This window comes from Pleurodeles waltl, chromosome 8 (assembly GCF_031143425.1).
Source record: "Pleurodeles waltl isolate 20211129_DDA chromosome 8, aPleWal1.hap1.20221129, whole genome shotgun sequence".
In the NCBI taxonomy this organism is placed as follows: Eukaryota; Metazoa; Chordata; class Amphibia; order Caudata; family Salamandridae; genus Pleurodeles; species Pleurodeles waltl.
In genome coordinates this window covers 166129553-166149286 of record NC_090447.1, presented here as the reverse complement: position 1 = coordinate 166149286, position 19734 = coordinate 166129553, and positions in this window count along the sequence as shown.

Below are 19734 nucleotides of genomic sequence, written 5' to 3'. Positions count from 1 at the left end.
TTCCAGCACTGCAATGGTGCTACCTCTGCAGCACTCCACTTAGACGAAGTGAACACTCCCGTTATCACCGAGCAAACAGTAGGTGACGTGCTTTAGTTTCCCCGATCTGTGGCACTTTACATCCATCTTCCTTCAGTTTTCTTCCTAGATATGGGGGTTCATGCCCCCCTCTCCCTCGGGACTGAGATCTGTATGTTATTACCTTGTGAATGCTGTCTCATAGGACCTCACCGATCCCCACTCCCTTTGTCCGCCCACTTGGACCTTCCCCTGTGATCACTTTAAATGTGAAGATGCTGTTCGCTCTGCTTCTCACCCTGACTATAAAGTGGGCTTGTTGCTCTCTCTGCTGTCAGACCCCATCCTCCCTTCTGCTGTCAGACCCCATCCTCCTTGCTATGTTCCCCTGCTTGGTCTTAACCAAGGAACGAGCTTCTATGGGGTTATATATTATGCCTTAGTCCATGATGTTGTTGTTGGGGATTGTTTAGTTGGGAATTCATTTCACACAGATAGTTTCCACCAGACTTTATCTACCAAGACCAAACTTGTCGCAATGTATCATCTCCATCTCAACCCGATCGTCACTTGTCATCTAGCTCCCAGGTCCCTTCACACATACCATTTGCATGTCAGTATAAATTGCTGACGTGGAATGTTGGGGGATGAATTCCTATCACAAATGTCACAAATGTTGGATATTATATATAGCTACCCTAAAAGAAACTTACTTACTGGCCCCTGGGATATCCAAATTGCAATACACTGAGAGTCTAAGAATTCTGGACCAGTATCACTGCCTGTGCTAGAGGAGTAGTTCAGAGCTGTAGTGCCTTTGGAAGTTGAATCCACAAAAATTGATGGTGACGGTCATTATGTGTTACTACGGGGCAGATTGGACATCTCTCCCTTGGTGCTCAGAGACATTATGCCCCACAAGTAGGCCAGGCTAGCTTCTAGGCTGCTGATTCAGACTGTCTACTTGACTGGGCTGCAATCCCTTGGGGGCTGGGAGGAGACTTTAATTGTGTTTTGGATATGTCTCCAGACAGCTCTACATCCCTGCTCATGCAATCCTCAAACATCCCTGCATCAGATGCGCTCCTGGCATGGCTCAAAAGATGGCAACTAGCAGATATTTGGTGTTTAAAATGTTCGCTTGGTAGGTATTACTCCTATTACTACCCAGTTCTTAACAGCCATTCCAGAACAGCTATGCTTGTAGGCACCACAAACATTTGCCGCCATATTATGGCTACCTCTTACAATGCCAAGACGGAGAATGGAGTACGGAAAGTTTTAGCAGCAGAGTTCGCACATCCAGAAGCCTCACTGCGCTCTCTTGAGCAGTTGTTATGAGGAATTTGGACAGAGTAGCAGATCTTCAACTCAGTAAACGCTGTATCTGGGATGCGCTAAAAAGGTTACACTGTTTCAATTAGAACGCTTAACGGGCTAGGCCTCATAATGAGGGTGGCACAGCAGGTCAGTTTTTGGCATGCCATGTCTAGATCACCAAGTTCTACCATACCTGACCGTTCCCTCAGGTATGAAACTGACCTCTTAATTGACCAACAACAAAGCATTTTGCACCTACTATGAGAATCTTTACTCGCCACCAGGCATTTCCACCTCTTCAGCACTGGTTGCATCCCTCCACAGTTTCCTTTACCTCAGCTGTCTTCCACAGCTAGACATGACCTAGATCTCCCATTATCACTACAAGAACTTAAAGCAGTCATCCACGACCTGCCCTTGGGAAAACCTCTGTTGCGAAGGACTACCATGAGATTTCGATACCCTTTTTGCTCCCCATTAAGCACCCTGATTGCTTCAATCTTATACCTCCTCCCTGGTGTGGGGACACCTTCCCAATTCTTTAAATGAAGCCAGAATTTCTATGATGCTCAAACCCCATAACGTCTCAACAAAAATGTTTTCGTACCATCTATAATTGATTTTCAAACAAGGTTTTAAAATCCTCACTAAATTGTTAGCTAACCAACTGCTTTCAAACCTACTTTCATTAATACACTCCAACCAATCAGGCTTTATTCCAGGGTGCAGCATCTCCCATAACATAAACAAACTTTGAGAAGTCATGGGAAGTTCCTCAGATACCTTCCTGAGGACTGTGTGTATTGCCCTACATCTGGAGAAGGCCTTCGACTCACTCTGCTGAAACTATATGCTAGAGCTCCTGAAGTGGATATGGGCTCACCCTAATTGGCACAAATGGATCCACCTCATGTATGCACCCCAACAGCTAGGGTCTGCGCAGGTCAGTGTATCTCACACTCTTTTTTCATAGGTAGAAGCACCCATCACAGAAGTGTCCTAATGCCATTGTTTTTTACAACAGCAATGGAGCCACTGGCGATCCAATTAAGACAAGAGGGAGCACACTGGGGTATAGCCCTCAGGATCACCTTCCATGTAGCAGCACTATATGCTGCAGACATACTTCTTTATATCAAGGGTGCCCAATTAGACCTTATCCCCATAGCCTGTCTTCTGACCAACTTTGAAAAGATTTTTGGATTTAGAGTCAATTGGTTCAAATCCTGCTTCTTCCCTCTCAGCGCTGGTTATGCACTCCCAGCTTCTCTTCAATTAGATCCTTGACTTCATTATGAACTGGTCACATTTAAATACCTCAGGATTAATGTGTACCATGCATTGGAGGATCTGTGGGGTAGAAAACTAAGCAAGCAATACAGTCATTGAAGACACCATTCGCTTTTTGGACAACCCTGCCCTTATCAGTCATGGATCGGATAGCTTTGATTTAAATGACAGTGCTTCCCCGCCTTCTATATTTTTTATAACATCCCCCTATCACTCCCTCCCTCCTATTTTCGTAAATTAGTTGCAACAGGGTTGCAGGCGAGTTGCATTGGCCACCCTTAAACTCCCACCTGAAGTAGGAGGCCTGGGATTCCAAGATTTTGAACTATATTATCTTACAGCTCAACTTCAATGGCCAGCTTGTTAGTAGACGGGGCATTCCCTCGCAGAGGCTGGCCTACTTGCTGAAGAACATAGCCAGGTCTGATTCATACCAAAATCCTTTCCCTGAAGCCTCCACTCCCTTAGGTTCCTACTCTTCTATTCATAACATTGTACTGTCTCCCACGCTCATGAGTACTTCACAGCCATAGAACCCTCTACGTCTCTGTGATCCACCCCTTGGGCTTGAAAGCCTTTAAAAACAGCATTACCCAGTCAAACATAGAGACATGGGCCGAACAGGAAATTGTTACTATATCTGATTTATTTCCAGCTGGCAACCTGCAAGCAATCGACACACTTAAGGCAGACTAAGCTGTCCCTCTATGCCTCTTCCTCACTCATGTACAAATCAAACAAGTGCTGCGAACAATATTCCTGGTTCGAGAAGCTGAAACCCCCCTTAACGCTGTCATACAAGAGCTCTACAGCCTAGGGGACAGCACACCCCAATCTACTGGCTATTCCAAGCGAACCTCTAGCATAGTGATTGGACAAGAAAACCATTCGAGAGAAATGGGAGGGCAGTATAGGCCACACTTGCATGACTTTGAATGGAGACAACTTCTGACATACCCACATAAAATATCTCACAACTTATGTTTTCAAATATATATGACATATAATATTCTTAATACAGCATATTTTACCCCTAATTATAGTTCCAAGATTTACCAGGGGACTCTGTCACTCTGCCCTCATTGCCGCTACCCAGGTGCAGACCTTTGCCATGTATTATTGTCCTGTGGATCATTGCACAATTATTGGACTGGAATATTTATCATACTGCACTAAGTTACAGAGTGTTGTTGAAACAATTCCTTAGAGAAAATTATTTTAGGCCTCTTCCCTCGCCTACTCTCAGGAAGAGTCTCAACTAAACTCCTGTTACTAGTGAGGTGCCATATTACCATGAGGTGGAAAAACACTGCACCTCCGACAGTATAGTACTGGGTTCAGGCAACCGCCCCCAGGCAGACATCGGAAAGTGCCCAGCATCATAATGAAGAGAGAGCAAGCTTATGTAAAAACACCAGTGATCAAGACTGGGATTCTTTGGCTGCGGTGTTTTCTGAAATCATCAAAGACGATACATGTCCCCCTGAACGTCCCACTATAGCCACAGCAACTTATGAGATCTATACCTTAAAGGAGATACACATAACCAGGAACCATCACAGTCAATATTTTAGGCAGAGCATCTTATAACAGAGCATTATTATTTCACATGAGGAGGAGGTTGGCGACAACACATTTACCATAGGGACTGCCCATCCTAATCTACGAAGTTAAAAAGAACAAGGTGGGGGTGTAAATAGGGTGGGTGTTGCCACGATTAGGGTGGGAGGGAGGATATTTTGGGATATTACATCATTAGAAGATAATGGCAAATCAATCTAAGGGCCTGATTTAGAGTTTGTCGCAGGGGGTTACTCCGTCACAAAGGTGACGGATATACTGTCCGCCGTCTTACAATTCCATTATAGCCACTGCAACTTGTAATATGGCGGACGGGCTATCCACCACGTTTGTGACGGAGTAACCCCTCCACCAAACTCTGAATCATGCCCCAACTCTCCTGTGCAACCTAATACACTTAAAGTGCTGTAAACTGTATTTAGTTGATGATTGCCAATAGAAAGATATTTTTTTTAAATCTGGAAGTGGGTGAAGTTTCTACATCCACATGTTCAGTAACTTCCTGTTCTATTTCAGATGTTTCTTCCACGGGTTCTGTTTAGGGGTATAAATATATATATATATATATATATATATATATATATATATATATATATATATATATATATATATATATATATATTTACATGTGACTATGGTGCTCATAGTTAGAGAACATATACATGTATTTTATTGAAATTATAATATTACATTGTATTATCATTTCAAAGCTACATTTTTATACAGAATTCTTTTCTGTGTATTAGGACTGTATTTTTTTCAGGTATCTATAAATATTTTTAGGTTGACGTTAATCAACAGAAAAAATTATAGACTACGTTATATATAATTTTGTTAAATGCATTTATCAAACTCAATATGTCTTTTTGTTTGGGTTTTTTGTTAAAAGGTTTAGGAAATAATTATGTTATGTTATTTATTTGTACAAACATACAATATTAATAAATAATAACATATTACAAAACCTAAGCTGAGTTGTCTTCCTTGGTGAAGAAGATAGAATAATCAATATTACAAACTTGTGACACTACTTCAGGCTGGAAAATGGTGTTGATTAATTGCTCCAAAGGCAGTGGTGTTTTCTAAGAGCTGGATCCTCTACGTATTGTAACTACAGACTGTTTCCTTTTGTTTTTGACTTAAGGTCATAACACCTTTAAAGAATACCTTCCACACTTCTGTTTCTCACCAATACAGGATAGTCTTTTATCTTGGTTTAGATTCTTCTCCATATCTGTTTTTTGTAGCCTCTTGGTTTGTAAGGGAGGACTTGCCAAGCAATCTTTCATTCCAATACACTCTCAACAAGGATTTATGGCTCCTTGTCATTCACTTTTCCCTTCTTTCTGCCGACGTTCTCCTCTGGCTCCTGTGAGGTCATTATCTTTCCTTTAAGGTAGCTTGAAAGTGCTGTCAAGATCTGCTGCTCTCTGACGTTAGAAGGAATGACTTAACAACTGATCCTAAATCAGTGATGCCATAATTCGCAGACACTGCGACGTTCGCAATATATGAGCAGGGATTCACTTTTTGGGCCACATCTATAAAAGTAACAGTTTGCGATTACCAATAGCGATTCTTTGCGGTTCAATATTTGGTAATTGCAAACACCAATGTACAAATGTGTCTTCGACATATTTGGCAATTCCCAGTAGATCTATCTCATGAATAGTATTGAGGTTACCACTTCATGCAGTTGCAAAACATTTGCATTTTACCACCTAGTTCAAGTAGGTGGTAAAATGCACATGTTTTGCAACTGCATTTCAGTTCAAAAACAGTCACACATACCAGTGTGATTCGGTATTAGGAAGGGATGCCCTAAACATGCCCCTTCCTAATTCGAAATCGCAAACCCAATTTGCAATTTGGTAATAGGTTACTGAATCACAATTAGGGCTTTGTACATGTAAAAAAACTTTTACCGTGCATAAACGGGAGGATTCTTGTGAGTTGGCCCGTTTGCGACCCCAAAAAGCCTTTGTACATGTGGACCTTTGTGATTAATAAGATTCACAAAAAGGGAACACAAATGCACAAAATTTTGCTATTTAAATATGTTGATTCAGAAAAAACTGCCTGTAGGAAGGTAGTTTCTGGTTGCAGTACCCATCGCCACTTTTCTGCTAGTTTTTAATGCAAGTTCGACTGAAGTGCACTAGGTTCCTTCTAAACAGGTCCCCAGGGCTAGTGTTCTTTCCCCAAAACAAGACACCTGGATACTTGATCCACCAAGTGGCCAGGCCCTTAAGCACCTCTGTAAGTCCCTAGTAAATGGTACCCCAGGTAGCTAGGGCATGGGTTCTGAAGAGGGCCTCTAAGAGCTGCAGAACAACTTGTGCCACTCTAAGGGACCCAGCACCATGACAAGGTGCTCTCAAAAGCGAAAACAAGACATGGCACACAGCCTGTGTGCCATGCCCTATAAACATGGCATGTAATATTTGTAATTCACCCCTACAGCAGGCCTTACAGCCCTAAGGCAGGGTGCATTATATTATATCTGTGGACATATCTGCAAGGACAAATATGCCCCTACTATGTCTTTGTCAATACTTAGACATAGCGAGTGAACAAAGAAGACATTTTAAGTACATGTGCTGGATACTGCTCAATACGAGTTCCCCAGCTACATGATGGCTTCACTGAAAGTAGCGTTGTTCGGTACCAAACATCTCTTATTAATCAACCCTCACTTTTGGCACCTGGACAGGTGGGAAAATGAGTATTCAGAGAGGTGTGTCTATCCCTCAGGTCCGCCCTACCCCTAAGGTGAGCTGCCTGATGTGGACACCACATTTAGAAATCCTCCACAGTGGTGTTGGCAGAATTGGGAACTCTAGGAGAGGGTTATGCCCACTTTCCAGAGGAAGTGGTCATATAGGGGGCATAGTGACCCCAGGGGTAAGTTGGCCATTGGCTATTACCCTGTACTCCCCTAAATGCCCATAAATTCAGTATTTAGGGGAGCCACTGTCACCAGGAAATTAGATTTCTGCTGACTTGTGAAGAAGGAGACTCAAAAGCCACAAAAGCAAAGCCAGAGGAAGAAGCACCTGACTTGGCCCCAGTCCTGTTGGCCTGTCCGTTGTTCCCACCAATTTGCACCAAAGTTGACTCGTCCTACAAGCTGCTGTGGGTCCAAAAGCCTGGGAGGCCTTCCTACTTTCAACAAAGATCCAGTGGAGCTGCTTCCCTGCATCTTGCAGGCACCCTAAGAGAACTGCAAGGACTCTGGACCACTGAAAACCCGACACCTGAAAGCACCACTGCACCCATCCCGCTTAGCCCGAGCTGAAGTGGGCCAACGTTGTCCCCCAGCCCTCCACAGACAAAGCCCCGCTTGGGCTTGCCCATTGTGGACTCACTGACACCTTCTGCAGCCTCTGCCTGCAGGCCTCCTCAACCGCGAGTGCTCCCGGTGGAGAAAACCCAATGCCTCAGGTCCCCCATGCACCAGTCGCTCCAGCCTGTGGAGAAGAGGACCAAAGGTGTCCCTTCGCCCCCAAGTAGCTCAAGACTTGAGCCCACCTGTTCTTCTGACCTAGACTCCCAGTCCAAACCTGCAGCCTCTTTTCAACCAGATGATCCCCATTGACAAGCATTGGGCACCGACACCATATTACACCTCCTCACCATCCCGCCCCGGTGCCGTCTTGTGTGACCTGTTGGTGTGGTCACGACCCCTGCCCAATACTTACCTTGAGTCAAGAAGATTGGACCTGTAACTCACTGTACTGTACCTGTATGCCGTATTTGTTTTTCCTCCTTAGAATAATATTGCAGCAAAAATTGCACTTGCAAAATGTAGGTACCTGATCGTATTGATTCTGGAGCCTAAACATATATAAAAATACTTATTATTTTTGTAAATTGGTGTGGATCTCCTTCTTGAGTTGTGTGTCTCATTTATTGACTGTGTATATTTGCAGGTGTTTAACACTTCTCTCTCATAAGCCTGAGGCTGCTCAACAACCTTACCTCCTAAAAGAGCACCTTGGGATTGCTAGACCAAGCCCTGTCCAATGGTAAGGGAACGCCTGGTCTCTTCGGATGATATATATAATTTTGATATATCATATAAAGAGCCAGCCTCCTACACCACCATTTCCATATTGCAAAAACAAATTATAGTAAATCAGACCCTTGATGATGTAAAGACTTTCTTAATGCACACTTACTTTAATAAACTATACAAACATTTCTCAATTTTTATGCTATAATTTGCCTGTTGAAAATATTTCATCTTGTTTGAGATTATTTTACCAACCATAGTCTAGAAAGAGCATTGTCTTTATGTTATCGACAATGGCTCATTAATTGTTTTTAAACCTGTTAATACAATGCCTTGCACACCATGTCCTCTATCAAGTATTAAGCCATGAACTTGACAAAGCAAGGGTGAACCAAGTGTAACACAGGGAGTCTTAGTTCATCTCTATCCATAAACAAATTGTCAGTGTTTGGTGCGAGGTGAGAGGTTTGCGTTGATGCATTTTTGGACAAGCCATAGTCATTCATAGTTTTCACATGGTCCTGGACAAGGCCATGGACAAGGCTTAGGATTGGTTTTAAGATTGTATGTGGCCAATTTAGGATCTCTCGCTTTTGCAGCCTGTGTGCCTACTCTCAACATCCGCCCGCTAGCTTTTCACTTTCTGTTTCTAAGCTGTGTTGGTGTTTTCTTCTGAGGCTCCTACTAAATCTGGGGATTTTTATGGCATTTAGTTTAGAAAAAGTACCCCATCACCAGCGTTTTCTCTAATAATGTTAAATATTTATTAAAAGAATCTTTTTGTGTCTTTTTCGTACTAACTTCGCCACATAGGCAATGATGTGCTTTACACAGTGGCAGCCAGCTCGTATTTACAACGGGGGCAGTAGGTTGAAATACAATAAAAATTAAATTAAAAAAGCACCTACCTTTAGATGATCTTCTCTCCTTGCGTCATATCTCCCAGCTCGGATGGTCATGGGACCCAGGAAACTGCACAAGCCAATCCTGGCACTGGTTTCATGCTGGTAACCAGAATGAAACCAGCGTCAAGATTGGTGGGAGCAGGCTCCCTCAGCACTCACCAGAGTGCTGGAAGCCTGTGCCTTCTCTAACCCAGCTGTTTTAAGACAGCTGGGTTAGAGATGTTTAAAGTGCGCATGTGTGACTGGCTGTCGCAAGATGGCAGGCCAAAGGGACATGCGCACTTTAAAGAAGTGCACAGCACCCTGCTGCTGTCTCTCAGCAGCTATTGCCCCTCCCCGTCCTGACACCCGGTTCAGGACAGGGCACTGAAAAATAAAATGGAATTAAACAAAGTTTATTACCATTATATTTTTCCGTTATGGGGGGCATTTTTTTGGGCTATGCGACGCACCTCCACCCATCTGGAGGGGCAGCCCCTGGCTTTACATTAAACAAGGGAAATAAGCCAATAACAATATGAGTTCTGCAATAAAGTTACACAGAGGCCATTCACATCACAAAAGAAGACTAACACTTTGACCCTGGTTGACAAAATATCGCAAATAATTATTTGAGTAGACTTGTCCCTAGAAATGCCAGATATAAGGCGTAGACAGAAAGCTTTTTAACATACTCAGAAATCTCTGAAGTCTACACAATAGAAACATTTCATATGTCATGTTAACTATACAGCCAGGTCTGTAACTGATGTTAAGAAGATGCAAGATTTTAAGATATGGGTCCCTACCATAACCAGGGGTTAAGCACTGCAGCAATTTGTAACCCCTTGCATTGCATTTGGTGAATTAAACATTTCTGCAGCAGAGATGCATGTAGTTGTTACAGTTTTTTTTTATGTTGAACTATTGAAAATTGTAGTAGTAATAATACTTATCCTTAAAGGGAGTTTCTGTGTGTAAGTCTGTTTAGCCAGTCCTCCTCTTCTTGATTTTTTCTAAATATGCGGTCAGGCTGCATTCTGCACTTAACTGCATTTCATATTCACTAGGTGGTGTGCACTGTTTGCTTTACGGGAAGCCTCTCTGTGGTTTCCAGTCACCTCTTGGCGTGGGCTGAGCTGTCTGAGTGAAATACTTAGTGCCAGCAGTGCATTATGAAGAGAAAGAACAGCAGTTGCAGTGTTACTATGATTCCAGCAGCCCTACATTGATCATGGTCATCAGCCCTGCCAGGTCTTTCATACATGTCAATATTTAGGAACAGAGGTTATTTAAAAAATGGCAGAAATGTATTTTCCTGTTTACTTGCATTAAAGTAGAAGAGTCTAACAGGGATAAAACTGAAATAAACTCATTCATGGTGTGAAGGAAAGGTGGGCACGCTGGTTCACACAACATATGAACCAAACAAGCATTTGCAAAGCAATCGGTCTCACACTTACTCCAGTGAGAGCTATTGGCATTGTAAATTCCTAAGTGGACTTTTCTTGCCAAATAAATTGAAAATGAAAAGTAAAACATTAGTTGACAAAAGCAAATAGATTCAAAGTGCCACAGCAGCAATGAGTGCAAAGGAAAGACACAAAAGGAAAAAGAAGTTTGCTCACAGTCAAACATATTGAGAATCATGCAATTATCCATGTGGCAGGGTCAGTCTGCAAGGCGGTTACAAAAACCTCCCCAGGAGGGACAAGCATAAAGCATTTACCAATGATAACAAAGGATTTTTGAAAGGCAAGTCCACAAACAAGTGAAAGTGATGGGCGTGAGGTGGGTGTTGTTAAAAACCCACAATACTTACAACAGGTCAAAGCACTTGAGCGCTCGACCTAAAAATGGAGAAAGACTTCAGCAACAAGGGTGAAGGGGACAGAAAAGGACAGAAAGAGAATGGAGCAGAGAGAAGTGGACAGAGACACAGAATTAGAAGGCTAATTATAGGGAGAGAGGAAAAGCACAACAAAAGAGACACACTGGGAAAACAGGTGAGGTGCAGCAGGGAAAGAAAAGTAACTGTGTGAGCAGAGAAAGGGGTGGAGAAAGGCTGGAGGGGCGGTCCAGAAGGGAAAGATATGGGAGAAAAAGATGAAGAACTATTGGTAGTGGAATTCAGTATGAGAGACGAGAATGATAGAGCCGAGGGAGGTGAGTGAGAGTGGTGGGAGGCTAAGAAAACAGAGTTGGTTCAGTCTAGGATCTCCGCAGCAGGTACTCCATCTACCCAAAATCTAAGAGCATGTTACAAGTCTCTGCTTGATACATAACATTCAGCACTTCTCCAAAATGTAAGTACAGTGAGAGATGCCTGTCACATGCAGTGCATGTGTCTGTTCACATGTTACAAACAGTGCAATCTCTCCTGTCTGCCTACAATATACACACGTAAAAGCATCAGTCTCTTATAGATGCCAATCAAAAGCACTCAGTTAGCATTGTGCACCATCTTCTCCTAGTGCGTCTGTCTCACTAAGCCCATTGGCAAACTTGTGCACTGCCTTCTTGGGTCCATTATATCTGCAGATAACAACTCTGTGCACACAGTGCAGTGTCGCCTCCATGTGTATCTGTCTGACTAAGCCCATGGTGTAACCTGTGCACTGCCTCCTTCAGTCCATTTTACCTGACAATAATAATATAGTGCGCATAGTGCAGTGTTTCCTTCCTGTATGCAGTGCCTCCTCCTTTCCTGCATGTCTTCCTGTACTAAACACATGATACAAGCAGTGAAGAGCTTGTGGTCAGTGCTTATCTCCCTCCGTGTCTTCCCAGAGGTTACAGTCTCTGTCTGCCTACACTAAGCACCATACAATAGTCCAGTGTCTCTGACTGTGATGTGGCATCCTACATTAAACACACTGTACAAACAGGCAGCGTTTCCCATCATGCTGTCTTGCATCACTAAACATGGGACAGGCTGAGTCCTATTTACAACCTGATTGACTACACTTAGCACATGAAACAGTGTTTACCATTTTAGCTGGCCAAACTAACTTAATGAAACATACAAAAAGCACAATGTATACAGTCTAGCATTCTAAAAAACACACAAAAAGAAAAATGAAAAGTAAAACAGCTGACATAAGCGAACTGATTCAAAGCACCATGGCCGCAGTGGCAGTGTTTGCAAAGCAGTCAAACATATTGGCAGACGTGCAATTATCCATGTAGAAATGTCGGTCCCCAAACCAGTAACAAAACCGCCCCAAGGAGGGACAAGCATTAAGCATTTACCAACGATAACAAATGATTTTTGAAAAGCAAGCCCATAACGAGTGATAGTGATGGGCGTGAGGTGGGCGCCATTAAAAGCTCACATAGGCCCATATTTATGGAAGGTTAGTATCGCCTTAGCGAAATTTATCTTGCCGCTAAAGCAGCACTAACTTAACTCCATTTCTATATTTTGACGCTAGACCTGTCAAGCTTCAAAATATTGGAGTTAGCTCCATTTTAAGGATGAGCCAACCCACCTAGCGTCAATGAGATGCAAGGTAGGCCTTCCCTTCCTAAAAATGACACTAGCCCCCCAGCGCCATGTTTAAGAACCGACGCAGAAACAACGAGCAACTGGGTGACGGGCCTAAATAATGGCACTAAGCCTGTTTAGCATCATTATTTAATGCCTGGTCAGACCAGGTGTTAAAGTGCAGCTAGGCCCATTTCCATGGGTAAACACCATGGAATGGGCACAAAGATGCCGACCCCAACCCCTAGCAACACCACTGGCCACCTCACAGGGACACTACAGAAGAAGGGATCCCATCCCAGGTAAGTTGCAGATAAGTGTTTGTGTATATGTGTGTTATGCTATTGGGGGTCCCTTACATGGGACCCCTTGCCTGGTAGTGGGTATTTAGGGCTTGCCTAGGGGACACTAGTCCCTGGTGGTGGGCATTGAGGTTAATCACTCCTGTCTATACTTAGACAGGAGTGATTTTTTGGCTGCTTGTGCGTCAACAAATGACTAGTGGCAGATATTTTGCTGCTAACCAGCCTAAAGTAATTTCTGCTTTTTTAAGACTCTAGCCATTCCTTGGCGCCATCGTGCCTCATTTTATAAATATGGCGCACGGATGGCATTAGGGAATGGCGTTGGCTGGTGTTATAAATATAAATATGGGCCATAGATACCAAGATGTTGGAAAAGCAGCGCAGCACGCTGCTATGCTCGATCTAAAAAATGGGCTTTGTCTTCTACTACCTCTTTGTCGTTCAACTTTGGAAACTAAAGACATCAGCATGCACCCTCTCCATCCCTGGAACGGTCATTCGAAAACTCTGGGCCCGCAGAGGCCCCTGCATTATCAACAAATATTGTGCTGTGTTTAATGCCTGATTCTAGTAAAGCATTAGGCAGTATTTTTAAACTAGTATGCACACCGCTGAGTAAGTCAGCAATTAAAGCACTTCTGACCTATGTTGAGTACAACACAAGCAAGTACAGTTCTGGCTGCGTTTGGCAACTCGGAAGCTGTTCCGGTGCTCAGAACCATAAATGCTCGCGTAATCTTTTTTCTGTCTGCACTACAGTCTCTCTCTCTATGGGCGGACTCAAAACATGATTGACACTGGCAACAAGGATAATTGTCTGAACAAGGCTGACCCATTTCCCTTTTTATGTATGTTATTCTGTGGGATGATCCAAAACGTGAATGGCATTCAAAGCAAGTAATGATAAAACGGCCCTGATTATATAATTGTATTACATCAGTGTATCAGAAAGCTAAAGTTGTCAAGGCAGGCCGAAAAAAGCCTACCAGGTGAGGTTAAAAAATACCACTCAGGAAGATCAAACTATTATAATTTTGTCCTTCTGCATATATCAGCAACTTTTTTTGCCCACTTGATCAATACCAAATAGCCACTAAAATATACTGTGCTGGCATTTCCAGTACCAAATCCATCCTGTGAACCCACAAAATTCACATGCGATCTAGCTCAGCACTAGCTAGAAGGCAAAGTGTAGTGTGGTATAAAATAAAAAAAAAATTAAAAGCATGCAATAATGAATAGCTTGATTTTTAAAGAAATATTTGCTCTTTAAAGACTAGAAAAAACACAAAGCTATTCAACCTTTATTGTCTGGATTATATTATTAAATGAAAGTATCCCGGTTCATAGACTGTAACCAACGTTATCTAATGTAAATACTGTAGAGCCGAGTGGAAAACAAAGGACAATAATTTAAATGAGTCCAATAACAAAACCATAACTGTGAGCATTAAAAGGGAAACAACTTTAATGCAATGTAATTTGTTGGCAATTAAGGATACACACTAATTCAAGTGCACGCATAATGGAAGTCTAAGGAGTAAATGTTAAAGTAACATATAGGTAATGTTCAAACCGCAGATTAAAATGGTAATAAACATCCGCAATGTAAAAGCAATTACAGAACAGTGTAATTTTTAAAGCGGCAGATATAAGATGGTTTCAAAACTGATATTGCTCTGTTTAACATTATCTTCTACAAATCATATAGATCTGTGGTCTATAGTGGCAAATATCTTACACCACCACCACCTATAAAGTTTGGCACAAATTTACAAAGCGCTCGCATTGGGTTTGCATTACTTTTTTAACACAACATGCCGCAAAGGCTTCTACTTGAATTTACAAACCAATTCAAATCACAATTGTGTTGATTAGTAATCCAGTAATCCAAGATAACACAATGCAGGGCAATACACTGCCTAATATCACTTAGTGTCAATGTTGCGGTCTGTGGGTGGTCCAATGCAACCACCCATGGGTTTTGATGCAAATCCCTATCTACAAAGCCCGCAGTAAGGCGCATATGTATACTTTTTTTTGCGTCGCGTTTGCGTCACTTTTTGATGCAAAAGCGGTGCAAACTTACAAAATACAATTATATTTTTGTAAATTTACACCACTTTTGCGTCAAACAATGACACAAATGTGACGCAAAAAAAAGTATAAATATGGGACTAAGATTGTCTGATTTGACACAGATTTAACTGAGTAATGCTGTTGAAGTATAGATAGGTGGACTTAATAATTAATAAGACCCTGGTTCTCCAGTTGTTTTGGTCTACCACAGTTTATTAGAAGTTAAGATTTTGTACAATAAATGAAGCGAATAAATAAAAAGCCCATGGTGCATACTGTTAAACAATAGTTGATTATTGCACAAACAACAACACAAACATGGCATAAAAGGTGGGGACACATACACATGTAAGCAAAGCAGTACATAACACTATAATGCATGGGTATAAAGACATTAATACAGAGGATGAGGAAAGTAAGCATAGGTGGCTAGGAACTTACTCTACACTTTTAAGAACGAGCATTGTTATCCATTAAGGCAATAAAAGGTCTTTTCCAGATTTGCTGATGGTGAAATTCGCAGTAGCCAATTATCCATATAGATTTTGATTGTAGATTGCAACGTTTTTGGAAAATATGTTTTTGGATTTTATCAAAGGTTTTACTAGCCAGCTATTTTCAAAACAGTTGAATGCTTTTATAGCCATTCTTCAACAAAGTTATGATACAAAACTTAACAATGTTTATTCCTAGTATGGAAGAACGGTGAAGACAAACTTCACTCCAGAACTTCTGTGCAATAGGGTAATCAATTAACACGTGGCATAAATTGGCATCTTCAGAATTACATCTCCAAAGTGTACAATTTGATGATATTTCCAGTTTGGATATTTGTCTGAAGATTATCGTTTATTGACTGTGGACTGTTTTCAGAGACGGATTTAGCCTCAAAATTGTCTTGCCATGATTCTACCACATTTCATCAGTGATCACCAAATCTAGTTATGTAGGCCTCTGAGCTGTAATGGGTTAATATCTCAAGTGCAATACTGACAATTAACAAGCAGGCGATTCTTTGAATGCATAATTTTCAGCTTAATTATGGATTTGGTACAAATGCCACAAAATCCTTCTTCTTCTGCATAATTTTCAGATTTTAACATATAGAATCATAGATGGGTAACAGTAAATTATGGGACTTTTTTCACAAACAGGTTCTCAGTGATATCAAATAGGCAACAAGAGTGCAGCTTGAACTGTCTGTGATGTCACTCACGACCCTGAGGTGAAAAACAAACCACATAATTCACTTTTTACTCACCTATAACTTAATGCTAAGCCCCTAAAACTATTTGCCCCTGCTTTCAACTGCTATGCAGGTGCAGGGGGCTTACGGGGTGAGCCATAGATAACAGAGCCCATCCTACCTGTCTAAAAAACTGGCCTCCTCCCTCATACTCTCCTGCCTGCCTTCTCTCCTCCGTCTCCCCTGCCCTGATGCGCTCTCTGTCCTGCTAATGCTGCACTGACAGGGTTCTGTGAGAGCTCTGCGACAGCGGCCTGGAATTCCTTATAATGTAGCAACAGGTGATAACAGCTTTTGTTAACAACTGTTGCTATATCATAGCGGTGAATTACCAGATATAGGCTCTGGCACCTACGCTAGTGGCTCCCAGTGAGAGCCATACATAGCAAAAAGTATTTTGTGTCTAGATCAAAAAGATAAAAAGTTACTAAAAATGAACTCAATTTGCATTTTCGCAGAAGCAGGTCACGTTTCAGTTGCTGATTGTTGTATTTAGGTGTTAAATTGATATAGATAAGGTGAAAAGTTTGCCATTTTGCTGTTAATATGTGTAACAATAACAAAGTAATGAAGCAAAACTGCTTAAAAAATCTACCACATAATTTATTTAAGTTTAGTGCCTCATGATGTGATACTCTCCAGTCTCATAATTCCAGTAGAGCTGATAATGATGCAAGAATATTATTATCAGCAACATTTAAAGCAAGTTTGGCTTGCTTCAAGTGAATACCCAGATGTACTGGTGCAAAGAAATAGCATTGAAATGGGCCAGCAAGTTAGGAAGGAGTAGACAAGAAATGGACAAGAGTGAAAAAGGTTAGATGCCAACAGTTAAGTATGCCAGGAAAGTAGAAGGAGGACATCTCTAATGAAGGGCAGAAAAGGGACAGATTTACAGATCCAGGAGTAGCACCAAGGTTTAGAACAATGGTGGCCAAAAGACAGAAATGGCACAAAAGAGAATTACCTGGAAAATTGAATAGTCAACAATCTTCCCAACAAACTAGAGTTACTTTGTAAAGTGCTGGTAATGTTTACTGCTGGCAACGCTGCTCACAGTCTTCTCAGATTTTTCTACCAACCCAAGAGCGCAGGTGTATCCTAATGAGCCTATCGGCCCAACAACTCAACAAGGAACCAATAAAAACAAGGGGGAGGGAACATACCAGCACACAGTTTGCTCAAATGCAGTGTGGTAAATGCAGTGCTTGGTTACACTCACTTCAGTTGAACGTCTTTAGTTCTCACCATTGTTTGAATGTCAGGATGTTTGATAATGATGGGAGCGGATCTTTGCTTGGGTCACAAACATGGATGCACCCTTGGTTGATTTCCCACAGACTTAAAAATCTTGGAGAACGCCTGCCGACCTCTGTAGCTGGGAAAAGATGGGTCTTACGCCAACCTATGTGCTATTTTGCTGGGAATGACCGATCTGGAGGCTTTGTCAGGTATGAACAAAATACTTAACATTATAAAAACAGCCTATTAGAAACCTACATTTTGAATTTAGTTAAAAAACATGTGAACCAACACATCTTTTTCTAGTTTTTTTGTGAAAATAAGTCATACAGTCACAGATTATTGAGACACGAGGCTAGACTTAACATATATACAAATTAATACAAAACCTAAGGGCATATTTACAAGCCCCTAGCACCACCAGAGCATCACTTTTTTTGACACTCAGGTGGCGCTGTGTACTGCGCCATATTTACAAGGCAGCGCTAAGCCACTTTTTGTGGCTTAATGCCGCCTTGTAAATATTGGCCCCTCCAATGCAGTTTTCTGCAGCAGAGGGGCGTGCAATGAGTGCTTCTGTGGGTGTTCCACCACAACACCCATTGCTTTTGATGCTTCCCTAGATTTACAAGGTATTGTATATCTGAGGCAGCGCCAAAAACTAACGCCACCCCAGGGGTGACGTTAGCATGGCGCAACAAGAAGAAATACTTTTATGTCTCCTCGTTCTTGTTTTCTTCCATTGTGCTGCATTCTGCAGCACACATAGAAGGAACAAAACACCATGACTGATTGCTTACGTGCAGGAAAGTGTCTTTTCCTGCACATAAACAGTCATTCAATAATGACGATTTGGTACTTCTATGTGTACTGCATTCTGCAGCACACATAGCCACTGTAGATTGTTTATGTGCAGGAAGGGACACCTTGCTGCACATAAACAATAATTCCCTGCAGCGCAGACACCCATGCACTTTGGTGCAAGGATGCCTGCGTTGGCGCTGGCAGCTAAATTTAGCACCACTATTTTTTGTAAATACGTAGCATCCCTGCGTTTCAGAACTGACGCAGCGTGGTGCTGTCAATTTTGGCACAATGCTGCGCTGCTCCAGTTCCTTTTAAATCTGGCCTCTAGTATTGTGTTAGCCTACTTAACAACAGGAGCTGAAGGTCATCCTTTATAAAGGTACACGTTCGCAACACTTCTCTAAAGGCCACATAGGTGTCTCATGGTCCAGTTAGCCAATAAGCACAACTAATGCGGGACTGCAAAAACGGTCCGAAGAACAATAAAATAACAAAATGTCATGTAATGAGGAATTGTGCTTAAACTCCAAGTTGCCATACAGTGTATCTCCATTTGCAGCAATACATTTCTTGAACAGCGCCGCTTCAATCTCCGACCAGAGGCGGGAGCTGACAAGTCACTGATACGCAAAATCAGTGCCTCTAAACAAACATCTTGTGCTTGATAGGGGGCTTCCATTAGGATAAGGTCAGCCGCATCAGCGGGCAGGCCAGGAGAGTTTCAGCCAGATACTCGATGGTGTTAGCCATGAGTAAATGGGCAGCACTCGTCTTCTCATTTTATAAGCACACACCTCAGCAGAGTTTATGAAAGTCCAGATTCATAGGTGTTCTTGCACAAGTTGCAGCAAAGTACTTGGTAAATGTCCAAGTTGAAGAATTTTTGCACGACTCCACGTCCTACCAGAGTCGTTGCATCTTCCAAGTTCAAAAGGTAAAGGCAAACAGGCCTGGGCATGGTAGTATCATTTGGATTAAAAACTGCGTATATGCCTTCCAGAAATGTAAAGATGTCATATTCCCCTCACATGTATTTAAAGCTCCAGACTTTAATAGTCAACACATAGGGCCTGATTATGACCTTGCTGGATGGAATACTTTGTCACAAATGTGACGGATATCCCAGCTGCCGCTTTACAAGCTGAATAGGATATAATGGACCTTGTAATATGGCGGACGGGATATCTGTCACGTTTGTGACAAAGTATCCCATCCGCCACCCACCAGTGCTGTTCAAAAGAACTATACCTGTTAGCGAGCAGACATGGAGAGGTAGTGAATGCTAATATTTAGGGATATTCTAGGGCATGACAAGTTTTAGGCCCTATCTCTTGGGTAATACATTTATCCAGAAGCAGGTGCATGCATTAATAGCAAGCCTGACCTCAGATGAGGCTGTTAACAAGGGAATGCTTGCAGGGGTCGTCTCATACACAGACAACTGTAAGAGGAAGATCTCC